We start from the raw sequence: 16,753 nt of genomic DNA, 5'->3' as shown, positions 1-16,753 counted from the left end.
GGTAGAAGCTACCTTCTATTTCAGTCATAGCATTTAATTATGATTGGTATGTTAGTGCCCACCAGAGCATAACAAATTGTCATTATGTTATTCTGCTGAGTCTAATTTAATTGGCAAGTTGTCACAAAAGCAATTATCCGTCATTTATTTTGTTGCCATAACCACATCTTGGAGAGCACCTGCTGTCTGTGATGTGGGGCGGTCGGGCGGGAAAGGATCCCCTAAGTTCCCCCCAGTCCTGGATTCCTTCCACTTTCCCCAGCGCGAGAGGCCTTTCCTTTGTTCCTTTTCGGTTTGGCATTTAAAAATTTGTGTCCTGGTCTAGAAGATGTGATATCCTTTTGCCTAAAAAGTGCATGGCGCCGAGGGAAAATAGGAAATAGGGGAATGGCCCAACTGTGGGGCAGCCGGGTGTGAGAATCAGCCTGAACAGCATTTGGATTAACCAACCAGCTCCGCAACCAGCTCTTGCTATTCACTTTACTATTTTATTTATTGACAGTGAATAAGTGAATATATTTTGCTGTTCTACTTGGTGCCCATGGAAGACCACAAATAATACTGCAAGTGACACCAATTTAAACTGCCGGTGTAAATAAGAGCTCTAAAAATGCAGCGGTCACAACATTCTCTGTGTGCCTGGACTTTGTCTTCCTATCAGCCAGAGCTTTTCCCAGGGATCAGTGCAGTGCAGAGTGGGTCAGGCAAGATCTATGGAAGTGCTTTTCGTTTGGATCCCACCCAGTGGTAACACCAATCTATCAAAAAAACAGCAAAACCCTAGGAAAACTAATAGTTTTAAATTTGTTCTTTCACGAATACATTGTGATCTGCAATTGGCTTTGCAATAGGGTGCCAGATCTTGTAAATGGCTTAAAGGTTTTAAGCGGTATATAAATTTTGTTAAATAAATTGATACTTAAAAAAAAGAAAAGATGGAAGCAGAAATACAGTGGTACCTCAGTTTTCGAAAATAATCCGTTCTGGAAGACCGTTCAAGTTCCAAAATGTTTGAAAACTGAGGCGCAAAGGGCGGCCTGAAAATTTAATGGAGAAATTTGAAAACAACTCAGTGGAAGCCGTTTGACTTCTGAGGCACATTCGAAAATGGAAGCATTTACTTCTGGGTTTTTGGTGTTCGAAAACTGAAACATTTGACTTCTGAGATGTTTGACAACCAAGGTACCACTTTACTGATAGGGCAGGGTTTGCTTGCCTTACTCCATATGTGCTGTTACAAGTACTGCATAACACTCATTCCACGCTTGTAATAAGAAACCATTATTTTGTTGTGGCAGCACCTACTCTTTGGAACTGCCTATTGACATCAGGCAGGTAAGGCCTTCACTGTACACTTTTTGGGACCCACTGAAAAGGTTTTTCAGTAGGAAAGTCTATCTAGACATGCAGAAACTGAGATTAAAACAGACGTCTTTTTAGCTTATTGTTGACTTCAATTATCCTTTGAATGTTTTCAACAGTCTTTTATTTGAAGGGGTTTTTGTAGACTGCTTTTAGGTTTCATTACAGTCAAAATTTGTTAAACGTCTAAGGCCATGGGTAGGAAACCTGTGCTCATCTAGATATTGCTGGACTCCAACTCCCATCAGCCCCAGCCAACATGGCGAGTGGTCATGCATGATGGGAATTGTAGTCCAGCAAACATCTGAAGGGCCATGGAGGTTCCCCACATTTGATCTAGGCATTTTTTTAACATAACACACTTGGTTGCATTACTCATGACACAAAGAGGGCTTTCTCGCTGCCCTGTATGTGGAATGCCTCCTTCAGAAAGCCTCTTTTTGATGCTAACACTTATGAAGAAAGTTGAACCCTCCCTTGCCCTTAGATTTTTCTCTCAGAAGTGAACCACTCTTGAGGGAAAAATTTCTGCATCCACAGAGTATGAAGAAATAAGATGGAGAAATGGTTTAGATCCCTTCAACCATGTGTGACATTTGATGAAAAAAACCCCACAAACACCAGAGTACTCTGCCCTCACTCCATGCTTTATATTTGAATGGGGTAGAAGACAAGTGAACAAACAAACATGGCTGCTGCCATCATGTCAAGCTCAAATTAAAATGTCTGAGGAAAATTTAACGGCTTTAGTCAAATGTTTAAAATTACTGCTGAAGTAGTACTTGAATGGAGTAGACAAGTGAACAAACAAACATGGCTGCCACCGTCATGTCAAGCTCAGATTAAAATGTCTGAGGAAAATATAACAGCTTTTGTAGAATGTTTAAATTAAAGTAACCTAACAGGCTTTGGGGAGGGAAGGAACTGGTGGCTGCAGTTGGGGGGAAGATGTCACCTCATACACAGAGTTCCCTTTTACCCTGAACCTTTTTCCGTGCGCAAAAAAAGATGGTTGCATTGAGCCGGCAGAATATGTTTCGTGCGAGCGAGAAGAGAAAGGGGGATCTCAGCCCTGATTGTAATGGCTTGGTAGGAAATTAAAGCTGATCTCCTGGCTCTTCAGAAGAGCTCGCATCTTCCTGATGGGCTCTGATTCCGCATTACTGAAAGGGCTTGATTATTATTCTGTGCAAATGAGAAGTAATTCCACCGAAGCCAGAATGGCTGCTTTTTCTGTGGACTTTGCTCCTAGCATAGTTAAATAAATGCTTGGTGGTGCTTCCTTCCAGTCTACATTGCAAATTACTGAGGCCTTAATTGCGTCCTCCCCCCTCCAAATTTGGGCAAATTAGCCTGTGTTTGTGTGGCTCCAACTTTTAGCTTGAAATTGTTGGTGTGGATTGTGCCATTGTGTCTGGAGGCACATTACTAGGTTTTGTTAATCCGTGCTCTGGTAGCCTCCCAGTTGGATTACTGCAATGTGTTGCACTTGGGGCTGCCTTTGAAGATAGTCCAGAGTTCAACTGGTGCAGAATATGGCTGCCATGATTTTAACTGGGACCACAGGCATCATGAACACATTAATGTGTCCTTTCTGGCTTTCTGATTGTTTCCAGGTGCAATTCAAAGACTTGGTTTTGATCTATAAACTGCAGAGATCGAGACCTTGATACCTGGCGGACCACTTCCGGCCCTTGTCCTAAAATAATAAACAGAGGTCCTTCTCCAAGAATCAGGTCAGCCTGAGATATGGAGGGTGCCATATGGGAGGAAGGCTTTGCTGTCCATGGAGGGGTTTGCTTGGTGTTTACGCTGCTGTATTTTTTGTGCCAGGCAAAGACTTTTATTCTCCCAGGTCTTTTAACATAATCTTAAATATCTATTTTGCCATCCGTGGAACTTTTAAAGAATGTGTAGGTTAGCGTTACCATATTTCAAAAAGTGAAAATCTGGACAGAAAAGTCATTGAGATTTTTTTTGACAATCTTTCAGAAAATTGAAGCTTTCCAGCTATTTTTAAGAGAAATCACAAAAAACAACACTGCCAACATGGGTTGCCATACATCTGGATTTTACTGGACATTTAAGCAATTTCTGCCCAGACACTGTTTGCAACAGCCAATTGCTGGCTATGTTCAGGAAATTTTAGATGTATGGCAACCCTAGTGTAGGTGATCTTTTGAACTATTTAATTTATTTTGTCTTTGTGGTTGAAGGTGGTGGGCTGTTGTTTTAGTTTTTGTGGTATTCTTTTAGCTATTTCAAAGTGTAAAGACATCTGCTATTACTTCTTATTGGGGTTTTAAAGGATTTATCTACTATATATTGTGGAAAGTGATTGGTCTGTCTATCTGTCCATCCATCTATCTGTTCTCTGTATGTTTGGCCCCCTCTTGAGAGACCATTGCCATGAGGGTTTCTGAGGTGGGGGCAGGGGTCGTCATTGACATTTGGACGCTAGCTGCCATTTTGAACCAACATGGCGGACCAAAATGTGACTTTGGCTTGACTTCGCCAAACTCAAAAATTATACTATCCATTTAAAAATCACATTTCTTTGGGTTTTTACAAATTCCTGGGCACTCCCCACTAGTTATAATCTTCAGGTCACCTAGGGGTCCCCTCCCCATAAATAAAATATGTTTTAGGCACATAAATAAGTCCAGATGGCACTGGACTTATTTATATCTAGGTGCAGTCATGAGTTCACTGTGTCCTGTTATTGTGAGAGTCAATTAAGTTTTCGTCTATCTTCCTTTGTCCTCTAAGCCTTTCAGGATAGCATTCCATTTTATAATTATTATTCCTTTCTCCCCACCACCTGTAGTCTCATTATGATGCGGATAGGAGGTGATTATGTTTTAAGAACATAAGAAGAGCCTGCTGTTTCAGGCCAGTGCTCATCTAGTCCAGCATGCTCACAGTGACCAGCACGATGCCGAAGGGAAGCCTAAAAGCAGGACATGAACACAACAGCACTCTTCTCATGTGCAATTCTGAGCATTCTGCCTCCGACAGTTGCAGTAGAGCATAGCCACCATGACTAGTAAGTAGCCTTTGGGTTGTATTCAGCCATGTTCATAGAATCATAGAGTTGGAAGAGACCACAAGGGCCATCGAGTCCAACCCCCTGCCAAGCAGGAAACACCATCAGAGCACTCCTGACATATGGTTGTCAAGCCTCTGCTTAAAGACCTCCAAAGAATGTTACCGGTACATTCATAGACCCATTGGAATGAGCAGACTGGTTAGTCATGCACATTCGTTTCAGTGGGGCTGCTCTAAGTAGGATTAAGATTAGCCCAGCCCGTCATTAGCTTTATTTTCCTTTATTTTGCCTGATCTTCTCTTTAAGCCAAGTTGATGGCCATCACTACTTCTTGTGGGAGCAAGAAGTTTAGCAATGTGCTAGGCAAAGTAATTGATGCTTTTGAGTGATGGTGCTGGAGGAGACTCTTGAGAGTCCCATGGACTGCAAGAAGATCAAACCTATCCATTCTTAAGGAAATCAGCCCTGAGTGCTCACTGGAAGGACAGATTGTGAAGCTGAGGCTCCAATACTTTGGCTACATCATGAGAAGAGAAGACTCCCTGGAAAAGACCCTGATGTTGGGAAAGAAGGAGGGCACAAAGAGAAGGGGACGACAGAGGACAAGATAGGACAAAAGGTTGGATAGTGTTCTTGAAGCTACCAGCATGAGTTTGACCAAACTGTGGGAGGCAGTGGAAGACAGGAGTGCCTGGCGTGCTCTGGTCCATGGGGTCACGAAGAGTCGGACACGACTAAACGACTAAACAACAACAACAACAGGCAAAGTAATACTTTCTTTTGCTTGGCCTGAATCTTCCAGCATTCAGTTTCATTGGATGGCTCCAAGTTCTAGTGTTAAGAGAGAGGGAGAAAACCTTTTTTCTATGTGTTTTCTCTATGACTTTTCATTGTAAAATACACCATCATCTCCTTTTTTGGTGCAGGAGAGATATCTTGCATCAGCTGCCAGTTTCATTGACACTTCATGTCTCCCTCTGTCCCCCTGGAGTTCTATAAAAAGAAATGCCAGGAATTCTATATTATTTTTGTTTTGAAAGCTAAAGAGGTAAGCTGCTTTGATAGCTGAACAAGGGGCTTGCTTCTTCAGCTTCCTGAAATGCTAACGTTGCTTCAAAATGTGATGGGAATTCCAGGGGATTAGAACAAATGAATAAATTGTTTCTTTGCATTGACTAGCTTTGTTTTGCTTTTTGCTAACATTGTAGAGATATTTTCAGTACACACGGGTGGGTGGGTCTTGCCTGTATATTCCTCTTCCCATTTAGATTACAGCTTGTGTTCTTGTTCCTAAACTTTTCAATATCCTAGCTCCTCTTTGCATTACGAAGAATTCTAATAAATTCAGTGCAAAGATGTTCAGAACAACACACCGTTCTAACCTCCCTCCCCTTAAAAAATAAATTCTGATAAGTAGTGGTTGGCTATATGTATTTGTGCCAGAAAGAGGGGTGGGGAAGAGGGTAAAAATTTCCTAGCCTTCTTTTTCTCTCTCTCATTACTTCAGATTTGATTATTTTCTAAACCAAGGAAATAGCCTAAGACCACGATTTATTCATCAGACACGCATTGGGGTGATGTAATTCTGAATTGCAAGCGAGGCAGGGGCACCAGATCAGTATAATTCATTCCTCTCTTTCAGACACCAGCCCTCCTGCTGTAAAATCTGCACAGCGCTCTCCCTGCAGAGAAGCTTAATTGTTTCACCTGAGGGGGGGCGGTGGCTTTCCTGTCCCTTTTTATGCAGGAGCGCTCACTTTCAGAGGAGCATCTGCTCCTGTGAATGTGTTTATTATCCCAAAACCTTCTCCTCTGGTTTGCATCGCAGCTTAAAAATGTTAAGAAGTTTGCTGCTGCTAGCCTTAGTCAATAGCTCACAAGTAATATTCAGATAAACCACCCTCTCTGGATGCGATTCTTATGCTGCACAGATGATGATGGTCTGTGCTTGCAATAGTATCGGGGTGGTTATATGCGACCCTGCTTGTTGTTTGCGCCAACAAAAGTTCTGATACAGACACAACAGACTTGTTTCCAGTCAGTGCACGTCCTGTAGCTTCCTTCTGAAACCCTGTAACTTTTCGTGCCACAAATGTTCCAGGTTATTTTTTTTGTCTCACGCTGTTGTGCTGTAGCGCACGAGTGCCCTTCCAGCCGGCAATAATGCAGTAACATTGGGGAAACATCGTTTGACGCAACCATGTGTAACCACTTTGTAAACAAATCACAGTGAATGCTCATTAAACAGCTGATGTCATCTAACCTCCCTACACACTTTCTGCAAATAAATCAGGATGAACACTCCATAAACGGGTCTTCTAGAAGCAACCAGAATGTCATTTCTGGCTGAGGAGTGCACTGGGACTACATGTCCCAGCATCCCTGGCGGGGAATCAGGACCAGGACCAGGTCCAGGGGGTGGGTTTCCTCCGATACCCTGCTGAGCTGACCTGGCAGTGAATGCAGTGGACAGCAGCAACTATTGGGTGACAGAGGTCCAGCGTTTGAATTTTCTACAATGTCCCAGAGTAATATTACTTAGGGGCATTATGGGAAAATTAAAATGGCATCTAGAACCAGTTACTGGCTGCTGTTCAGTGCACTGGGCTGCAGTGAAAAAATAAAAGGGGCCCCCAGGGTCTTAACAGCTGCCTAAGGATGTCAGGTACGCGGGTGGTGCTGTGGGTCCCTGACATCCCACAGAATGGGTCAGAAGGTCGGCGGTCCGAATCCCCGCGATGGGGTGAGCTCCCGTTGCTTGGTCCCTGCTCCGGCCAACTTAGCAGTTCGAAAGCACATCAAAGTGCAAGTAGATAAATAGGGACCGCTCCGGCAGGAAGGTCAACGGTGTTTACGTGCGCTCCTCTGGTTTGCCAGAAGCAGCTTAGTCATGCTGGCCACATGACCCGGAAGGTGTATGCCAGCTCCCTCGGCCAATAAAGCGAGATGAGCACCGCAACCCCAGAGTCGGTCACGACTGGACCTAATGGTCAGGGGTCCCTTTACCATTTAAGGATGTCGGAGGCTGACATCTGCCTTGTAGGAAGGTGATGCTATTTGCATCATTTTCCACCAGTGAAGGTAAAAGGACCCCTGACAATTAAGTCCAGTCGCAGACGGCTCTGGGGTTGTGGAGCTCATCTCACTCATTTCCACCAGTAGAGGGGGCTAAAGATTAGGATAACAGAGGGAAGGTGTGGCAAACTTACCTGAGTAAAGAGTAGGAATGAAGGAGAAATTTAGGGCTTGTCCACACTTCTGCCAGACCTAGAATGCGTGGGTCTGATTGGTTTCCCTCTTGACCCACACTTTCTAGGTATGGGTCCTATCAATTTTCTCCTTGCCACACTCCTTCCCCAGGGAGATCCTGCTCTTTTGTGCTAAATCGGAGCAAACATAAATCTGGAGAAACCCTGAATTGCTGTTTGCTCCAATTGAGTGCTAAAGAGTGGGCTTTCCGTGGAGGGAAGCAGCAGGGCAAGAGGAAGTGTTGACATTTTAATGTGAACCTACCTAATTCACACTTACTGGACCAAAATCCGAAGTTTTCTGAATTTTGTGATGTAGTTCACTAAGCAAAACTTTATTGCAGCTGCATAAAAAAAATGTGTACATTAGGAGAAAGTGTGCAAAAAGGTATACATTAGAGAAAATAGCATACAAAAAAAAATCGAGGGAATTGCTTGCAAAAAATGTCTGTTGGGAGAAATGCTGATAATATTTAATGAGGACTTTTTTCCTTTCTTTTTCTTTTAAATGCAAACTGATGCAGAAATTTAGCAAACTGAATTCAAGAATGGAAAAATGAGAAACTGAAAGAGCTACTCTGAGCCCCCCCAAAACCTGGCCCACAGAGCTTGCAAAGGTTGGTCCCTTTTCTTGGACATATGCTTCCTCCTGTTTCTATTGCTTGGCAAGAAATGTCTTCTCTTTGAAACAGCTCTGCTATTTTTAACATAGTTATTCATCCCCATCAGCATTTTGGATGGAAGGAGACTGAACAATAGCAGCCGCCACAAATATAAGACAGGGTGTGGAGGGTGAAATCCAGGAGTGGGAGGCAGGCAGGCAGGTTGATCATGGAGAAGAGCTTTTCCCATTTCCTGTAATTTGTCTTGACAGGTCAATTCTATTGTTGCTGAGCGGGAAAAAATGTGATTATGAGAGACGCGTTTGCTGCTGTTGTGATTCCCACCCCCCGACCCCCTGATTAGGCTTCTGTTTAACGTGGCAAATAAATAAATAAATGAAGTGTAGAACACAGCTATTCTCAAGAGTCAGCTCCTTGGGAATCCTGCCCTAACTAGGAAAATGCTATTTAAAAAATCCTTTCAGTAGCACCTTAGAGAACAACTAAGTTTGTTCTTGGTATGAGCTTTTGTGTGCATGCACACTTCTTCAGATACACTGAAACAGAAGTCACCAGACCCTTATATATAGTGAGAGGGTGGGGAGGGGTATTACTCAGAAGGGTGGTAGGGATGGGTGATTGCTGTCAATATCCTGGATCAGCCAGGCTGCAGAGCAAGGTGATCAGATCCCTTTTCATGTTCCATCTGGACACATCCTAACCATATATCTAGTGCAGTGTTTCCCAACCTTGTGCCTCCAGCTGTTTTTGAACTACAATTCCCATCATCCCTGACCACTGGTCTTGCTAGCTAGGGATGATGGGAGTTGTAGGCCAAAAACATCTGGAGGCACAAGGTTGGGAAACACTGATCTAGTGCCCATGGATTACGCGGAAGAATCCTACAGTGTAGTTTAAGGGCAGTGGGAATTACAGCTAGTTCTGAAGGGTAAACTGCAGTTCCCAGGGGTCTTTGGGGGAATCAAAATATGTTAAATGTGCTTTCAGCTTATGGGTGTGGATGTGACCTGTGATTACTTTGCTTCAGTAGTGGTCATAGTCACAATCTAGGTAATTACAGAGTGGGAAGATGATGGATTCTAAGCCATGATTCTCAGTTACTGTCCACTAGGGCTATGTTCCACCTGTATTGGCTTCACCTGCTGAGCAGCAGCCTGAAGGGGCAGAAGGTGAAGTGACTCCAGCTGCAGCTGATCAGCCTTCTTGCTCCTGATGAGAACCAGCTGGCTCCAGCTTTCTTAAGCAGGGTTTCCAACCTCAGTCAGTTGCTGGGAACAACAAGGGTCTTGCAGAGCCAGGCAGAAGCCCAGGCCAGGTAGATAATGTGCCCCCCCCCTTTTTACCCTGGGGATAACTGAAGTCTTATAAATAAGTATGTATATAAATAATTTTCACAAAAGTTATGCTGACAAATAATTTTATTTCAAGGCTTGAACCATATCTGCATATAAAGATAAAATGGGAAATACAGTGGTACCTTGGGTTACATGCGCTTCAGGTTACATGCGCTTCAGGTTACATACGCTTCAGGTTACAGACTCCGCTAACCCAGAAATAGTACCATGGGTTAAGTACTTTGCTTCAGGATGAGAACAGAAATCGTGCTCCTGCGGTGCGGTGGCAGCAGGAGGCCCCATTAACTAAAGTGGTGCTTCAGGTTAAAAACAGTGTCAGGTTAAGAACGGACCTCCGGAACGAATTACGTGCTTAACCCGAGGTACCACTGTTTAGATAAATATGCTGGCCGAGGCCCCCTTTGGAATTGGACCCCCAGGCCAAGTGGCTCATATGCTCCCCCGCTCTGTCTGGGACTGGAAACAACATTTGTCATTCCTGGCCAGACCTTGCTGCTTCTTGTGACCTTGGAGCCTCAGCTTTCTTGACCCCCAGATCATCTGACTATGTGATCATTCCTGACCTTAGGACTGGACTGAACCTTGTATATGGACTCTGCCTACAGGCAAGTACCGTATTTTTTGCACCATAACACTCACTTTTTTCCTCCTAGAAAGCAAGGGGAAATGTCTGTGCATGTTATGGAGGAAATGCCTACGGGTGGCATGCCTACGGATTTTCCTCCTCTAAAAACTACGTGCGTGTTATGGTTGGGTGCGTGTTATAGAGCGAAAAATACGGTATCTCCCCGAACCTCAGCCAGTTGGCTGGCTTCTCCCTCCACTGAGCTCCCCAGTTGTTGGGCTTTTCCAGATGACGCGTTAGTTGCACATTCATTCTGAGAGCCAGTGTGGTGTAGTGGTTAAGAGCGGTAGACTCGTAATCTGGGGAACCGGGTTTGCGTCTCCGCTCCTCCACATGCAGCTGGGTGACCTTGGGGTAGTCACACTTCAAAGAAATCTCTCAGCCCCACTCACCTCACAGAGTGTTTGTTGTGGGGGAGGAAGAGAAAGGAGAATGTTAGCTGTTTTGAGACTCCTCAGGTAGTGATCAAACGGGATATCAAATCCAAACAACAACTCTTCTTCTTCTTCTTCTTCTTCTTCTTCTTCTTCTTCTTCTTCTTCTTCTTCTTCTTCCTTCTGATATGCTTGTGCAGAGGTTATACAACAAGGAACGTTCATCCTGATTTCGTTCTGATTTGCTTGCATGGTGGTGGTATGCATCTTCCAGTTGATCAGCTGTTTATGTCAAGGGAAAATGGCTAGGCCTAGACTTTGGTCAAGAAAACTGCTTACATGACAGGGGATGGGAGAGGTGATGAAGAAAATGGGTAGGCTCCAAGAACATACAGTCTGTTCTCTTAACCACAAGGAGGATATTATTTAAGTTGATTAACGTGTTTTGAGCTTGTGTTGAAAACACATTGTACAATGAGATAAAGAAGTATGCTAGTATGGGGTTGTTGTTTTTCTACATGAGGTTGGTATTCTCTGCTTAGGGTAGAAAAGCTTGTAACAGTTGTTGAGTTGTTTCTCCCTGCCCCCTTGTAATAAAGGAGCACCAGGTCATGTTCTAATCGAAGCATAATACATGATTCTTTTCCACAACATTTATCACAGTTTTTAGTGCATTTCCCTGTCACCTTCCTAACTGCAACAAGTCTGTTTCCCCCCAAAGTGGGTTTGTTTCAATGGAGCCCTTTAATATACTTTAATTGCACAAACCTACATTTGCAGCATGCAGTTGAATCCCTCCCTCACAATACCGAGGGTGCTTCCTGACTGTCCCTATTTTTGGATGGGATTCAGTCACATATTGACAAATTCAGCTTGTCAAGTTGAAAGTTGATTAGGAAGTCTTGCACAACCAATCTGTTCCCCGCCACCCAAAACTACTGACATTTTGCAATAAGTAGAGTGATAGCAAAATGCACTGGAAAGTGTGAGATACTGCTAGCTTGGTGGAACGTCGTATAGCTTCCCTGCAGACTTTGTGCAAACTAATCAGGATAAATGCGCAATAAGTACCGTAGCTTGTCTCAAAGCAACTCGCATGGACACTGTCTACCAGAAATGTTTTACTTTGTGCTAAAACACTGACCCCTCCCCCATTTAAGCACAGTTCTGCAAATATTTTAGAAAATCTGGGTGCAATATTTTAAGAGATTGAAAATGCATAGTGAACAAACAACTTTCCAAAACATATACCAGATTAATTTTGATTTGATTGCACAAAGCTTACGAGCTGGTTAGACCACCTATGGTCTTTCTTGAGCATTCATTATATAACTACGAGCAATTATGTAACTATGAGCATTCGGCCTGATTTGCTTTCCACTTCCTCCTGTTATTCATCCGCCCAGCTCATATTTTTCAATGGATTTTCAATGCTTTCCCCCATCACTTTCCCAAATGCAAATAGTCTGTTTTGTAAATAAAGTGGATTGGGTTTGCTAGGATAACCCAGCACTTTAACCCACTTCAAATGAGCAAACATAAATTACCAGTGCAGGCTTGAATCCCTCTTGCAAATATTGAAAACGAGGCAGCACCTCCCCTGCTTAAAATGTGAGTGAATGAAGCATAGCAATTCCATACCCAAATGCCTAGCGTGGAAGTACAAGTGTTGAAGTAGGAAGTTGGAAATGCAACAGTTTGGCAGTGATCTCAGTTCGGCTCTCCATGAAAACTCTGGGAACAAGTGATCTTTGAGCTGCCGGAAATGTCCAGTGTGGAAGGAGTACAGACAAAGAAGAAGAAGAAAGGAACCACCTTCCTTAGTAGCAAAGAAAAGCTGGAAACTAGCTAGCACAGAACATTCTCTCTCTCTCTCTGGCCTTTTTGGATAAGGACTGCTGGTGTCCTGGGCTAAAGTTCAGCAAGGATGGCATGAGCTAATGTTGTGGAAACCAAGGCTCTTGCTTGACAATGGATTCTTTATCCGTTTCTCTGTTTGCATCATCACTCGGATGAGTCAACCTCTAGTCATCTAGGGTTTTCGGGAAGCTGAATATCTCACACGTTTTGTGATGGGAGATGCTGGAATAGAAGCAAGTTGATTTGGAGGTTTTGAATCCTGTAATTTAATCACTGGGGATATACAATAAAGTTAGCATATTTTGAAGAAAATAAACAAAACAAAAAAGATTAGGAGAATTAGTTAAACGATTATACCCTGCTTTTCACATGTGCCTCAAACTGGCTTACAAAAAAGAAAACACACTGTGTACAAAATTGAAAACATAGTTGAAAGCCTCAGAAAATAAAAAAAAATTAGAACTGTGTGCATCCTGGAACAAATCTGGTTTGACCTGACATCTTACATTTTGCAGGGACAGTGTCTGCCAGGTTTCTACTGGGAGGAAGTTCCAGACAATGGAACTTTTTGTTGACGTGAGTCATGTTTCTAGATCATGGGGGAACCATATAGTTGACTTGGTATCCCAAAGCAAATAGGTTGTGTGTAAACAGGTCTCTTGAAAAAAGAACTTTGAGGAAAGGGAGAGCCGAAAGCTGAGAGCTCGTAGTATAAATCTGAAACAAAAAAGTACTTCTGGCTTCAGAGCAATTATTAATACAGCTGGGGGAGATAATGGGTGCTTTAATGAAAACCAAAATTTGCATGTAATATCCTTGTGATTTTCTTGGAGACACGAAGGGTCACCCACTGTTTTAAAGCAATTTTTCATCCTAAAAATCCTTTTGCATAAAAGTAGGTGCTACGAGAAACCGAAATGCGCTGGATTCTGTCTAGGGTTGTATCAGTGCAGCTCATAAACCTACCTGCTTGGAAGCAGAATCAGGACTCCCTCCCAGAGGAGTTGCTAGTAGGGGCTGTGATAGAAAACATCTGGAGTTAGGTGCAGCTTTGGGGAATGACCTGGAAAATGTCTCAGGTACCTTTTCAGAAGGAGCTCTGGAGAGCAGTAGTACCAGAGGGGCAAGCTGGAGTCTCTCTCAAGCCAGAGACAGATGGAGAACCTCTAGAGAAGGGAACATGGGTGCACAGTGAACCCCTTTACCTCAATGTTTGCTTACATGGAAATGTGGGAAGGTCCAGGAAGGGAATTGCAAGAGGGCTTTCCCCATATTCAAGCCTGTCCCAGAAAAAAGGCTGAGTCAGAGCTGCCAGGAAAAGGACAGCCTTGCTTGAAGTAAAGTTAAGACTGCACTTATTGTTTGCAGGAGAGTGACATCGCTGAGTGAGATCATTGGCATGGACTGGGTTATTCACAGTGTGCCGTGACACCTAATGTAATGCCTAATAAAAGCTGTTGAGTTGAGCATTCCTTATGATTGTTCATTTGTATAAAAGAAAAGGAAAGCAGGGCCCTTTGGTGTGCCCCTGCCCATGGATGCCCAACACAAAGGAGGATGTGGAAGTGAGATGGGATCCCTATGCTAGTAACCTTCAAAGCTTCCTTTTAACATGATGTCAAACTGACAATTTTTCCTTAGTGGGATGGTTCAGGGAAAGGTGCATGGCTCAGTAGTGGAGAGCATTGCTTTGCATGCAGAAAGTTATGGCTTCGATCCTTGGCATCTCCAGACAGAACCTGAGGAATACTCCCACCTGAAACCCCAGAGAGCCTATGACAGGTCATTGTGTAGACTGGGGATTCCAAGCTGTTATTGGGTCAGAGGCACCACCAAAATAGCAATGTCCAAGAAGGAAAAACCCAACACTTGGAACCCCTGTTTTCCCAACAGGCAAAACCACAAATAAAACATGCATAAAAAGAGGAGAAAGCATCCCCTCAAAGAACAGGCAGACCCTCCACACAAGCAACCAAGCTCCCCTCATTTTATACATAAACAGTTTTTTTCAGAAATCAGGAAGAGTAGGAGATCTTGGCAGGCGCCAGGCATGTATTTGAGGGTACTGTGGGGCCTGTGGTTGCCACATTGGAAACCCTTGATATTGAGCTAGATGAAACAATGCTCTAACTAGGGAGGGGCTGTGATTCAGTTGTAGAGCACATGCAGAGGGTCCTAGGTGCAGGTACACTTAACTTAGGCACCTGGAGAACAACTGTCAGTGTGGATAATACAGAGCAAAATGGACTAGGGCAGCTTTTTGTGTTCCTTGGGTATTTACCATTCTCATTCTTTGTGGGAATTCATGGAGAACCCAAGCTGGTTTTCTGCTTTGTCCTCACATTCGACACTATATGTAACCTAAAAGCTGCAGCACTGCTGCCTTCTGCCATGTCTGGTTTCAGATCCTGATATTCCCTGGCCTTGCCTTTTGCTTCCACCTTCCTCAGCTACCTAAAGGTCTCCTTCACCTCAAACAACTTTGCCCTGCACCACCTCATTGCCATTGGGAATGGGTGGCTCTGTCAATGTCGGTTTTCTCTGTTTCTAACTTTTCCAATCTTGCATCCAGTTCTTAGCATTCCTGCAGCATTCTTTTTTAAATCCTCATGAAAATTTGTCAGCATCTTAGTGTGAATTTCTCCTAATGAACACATCTGTATGCAGCTTTGCCTAATATATGCATGTGTGCAAAGCAACTTCCCCTTACACTGGATATCTCTGTGTTATTTTCACCAATACATGCAAACTGATCTACACTTTACCCTAGTATGTGCATTTTTGTACACATTACTTTACTGGATAACTGTGCTGCAAAATTGAAAGATGTGTGAATTTCAAAGGATGGCTGTGTTGGACTTCGCATATTGTTTTGGAAAGTGTGAATGTGGTAGCTTCTCCTTTCAATGTAAACTGAATTGAATCTCTCCGCCATCCCGAAGTGCCTCTTACAGCACCTTTAGGGTATCACTTTTCTCTTTCTTCAAATCCCTCCTCCTGGTGACCCAGCTTTTCTGTGAAGCCTTTGCATAGCCAAAGATCCCATGGAGACACCCTCATTTTCAGCACACAGGGAAAATCTATACAACTGGCTATCAACAGACCCTCTATGGCAGGGGCAGCTAACGTGGCGCTCTCCAGATATTGTTGGAGTCCCAACTATCATCAGCCCCAGTATGGTGAATGGCCAGAGGTGGTAAAAGTTTAACTTATGGAAGTGGTATTATATGCTACGAAACACTGAAGTATCTACATGGTATATGATAAAATCACAAAAATGTACAGTGGATAAAATCAATTAAAATAAGCTGGAAAATCAGAAAGCTTGCTTAAAATGCCTGCTGAAATAGTGAAATGTCAAGTGCCTGATGTTCAACAGGGAGAGGGCCTTTCTGTTCTCTTCCGGGATGGAGCTCCACAGAATTGAGCCCACAATACGGAACACACAGCTCCTGGTGGATGCAAGCTGTGCATCTGAACCATGGGGGAATCGCTAACAGAGATTCCCTGAAAATCTCAGTGATTGGGCAGAACTATAAGGAATTGGGGGGCCCTTAAGGTATCCTGCACTCAAGTTGTTAAGGGGCTTATAAATCAACACAAAAACTTTGAATTTGGCCTGACAACATACGGGCAGCCAATGCAAGCTTCTGAGCACTCGAGTATATGTGTTGGCGGTAGTCTGCCCCCACCAATAGCTCAGCTGCAACATGTTGTACCAGCCAGAGCTTCTGTACCAGGCCCAACGGTAGTTCCTCAAAGAGCTCATTGCAATACAAGCAATCCTCATTTTGTGTGGGGGTTACATGTGTGTCGGCAGAGCCTGCATAAAGCATCCGACCCTACCCCCATTCCACCCTTTTAGGGATGTTTTGGGGTCACTTCTGGGTTCATGTGTGTGCATTCGTGTGTAAATCGGCCGTTGCCTGTGCAGCGAACTCCCTGTTTGTGTGGGTGTTGCATTCTGGGTCACTGCATATGTAAGCCTGTTCCACCCCTCTTCTGCCCCTTCCAGGATCAAAAGCTGTGTGCATGTGTTTGTGTGCAAAATGGTCATTCCCTGTGATTTAGTTTTGAGATTACCAGTGCATGAATCATTGTGACCAGGCTATCTTTGCTCAAGTATAGCTGTAATTGTCATACCAGATCTAACAGGTAAAAGGCACTCCAGGCCACTGAGGCTACCTGAGTCTCGGATGGCAGGGGTAAATCATGGTGCATTCACCAAACTATGGAACTTTTCTCTCAGGGGAAGCA

General features: G+C 43.7%; 1 long non-coding RNA gene across 1 annotated transcript; it reads left to right on the top strand.

The window, feature by feature from the left end:
- The first annotated feature begins 1,574 nt into the window (after positions 1-1,574).
- On the top strand, positions 1,575-8,750 carry LOC309358028. Its single transcript, XR_014163285.1, has 3 exons — positions 1,575-3,098; positions 4,190-4,408; positions 8,184-8,750. It is a non-coding gene; the product is annotated as an uncharacterized lncRNA (long non-coding RNA).
- Positions 8,751-16,753: the final 8,003 nt, after the last annotated feature.

The sequence above is a fragment of the Podarcis melisellensis genome (assembly GCF_964234715.1).
Source record: "Podarcis melisellensis genome assembly, chromosome: 15".
Lineage (NCBI taxonomy): Eukaryota > Metazoa > Chordata > Lepidosauria > Squamata > Lacertidae > Podarcis > Podarcis melisellensis.
The sequence above is the reverse complement of the archived record's forward strand: the minus strand, read 5'-3'. Positions and strand labels throughout refer to the sequence as shown.